This window comes from Phoxinus phoxinus, assembly GCF_949152265.1.
Source record: "Phoxinus phoxinus genome assembly, chromosome: 8".
NCBI lineage: Eukaryota > Metazoa > Chordata > Actinopteri > Cypriniformes > Leuciscidae > Phoxinus > Phoxinus phoxinus.
In genome coordinates, this window is record NC_136883.1 from 18,822,772 (window position 1) to 18,823,767 (window position 996).

A 996-nucleotide genomic window follows, 5' to 3' on the forward strand; every position below is an offset into this window, starting at 1 on the left:
GAGGGGTGAGCCCAGACAAGAGCCAATGATTTTGTCTGAGCTAATATTAATTATTATTATTATTGTACAAATAATAGAATTCATAATTTCTCATTTTATTTGTCTTATCATTTTAGTGTAGAATGAGTAAAGCTGTTTGTTGTAGAATGGGTAAAGCTGTTTGTTGTAGAATGGGTAAAGCTGTTTGTTGTTAGCATGCGTACAAGTTGACATTATCTTGATTTTGAGGTGAAAGTGCAATAATTCTGGTGAAAATGCAACAATTCTGATGAAATGTGAAAACAATGATTGTTGCACTTACAATTTTGAGCAAAATAATTGTGATCAATGTAACCATTATGCAGCATGATGAAAATGTGACTAAATTTTCATTGACTGAGACTAGATTAAACCGCCTAGACGTTTAGTCAACTTAAACTTGACTAAACAAAAATGTCTCAGGTTACAACTGTAGCCCTGGTTCTGTGAAGAGGGAACGAGACGCTGAGGGAATGCCTTTGGACATAAGCATCTAAAGCCCTTACTGGGCACAGCAGATACAATTTCTCCTGATCTGAAGAATGAAAGGGAGGAGGGACAAAAGGCCTGCTTACTTCATTTAAAAGAAGAGAATTCTAGCTTCATAAAGACAAATCTCTCGTTCCTGAGCACTGATGGGCAGTAACGCGTTAGAAGTAACACGTTACTGTAATCCCATTACTTTTTTCAAGTAACGAGTAAAGTAAGGGATTACAATTGCAAAAACAGTAATTAGATTACTGTTACTTTCCCGTAAGGAGGCTGCGTTACTGTGATTTTGTTTCGTTAGACTGTCTCGTGAGTCGTGGCTTAATTTGAGCCGGAACACGCCCGACGTTGGATACGGAACCTTTTTTATTGGATCCGGCACCTCCTATGTCACTATGGAAAATTAATCGCCTAAATAAAAAAAATAAAAAAATACTATTTGTGTAGCCTATAGTGTTCAATGTTGTTATTGATAGAGCTGCACAAATG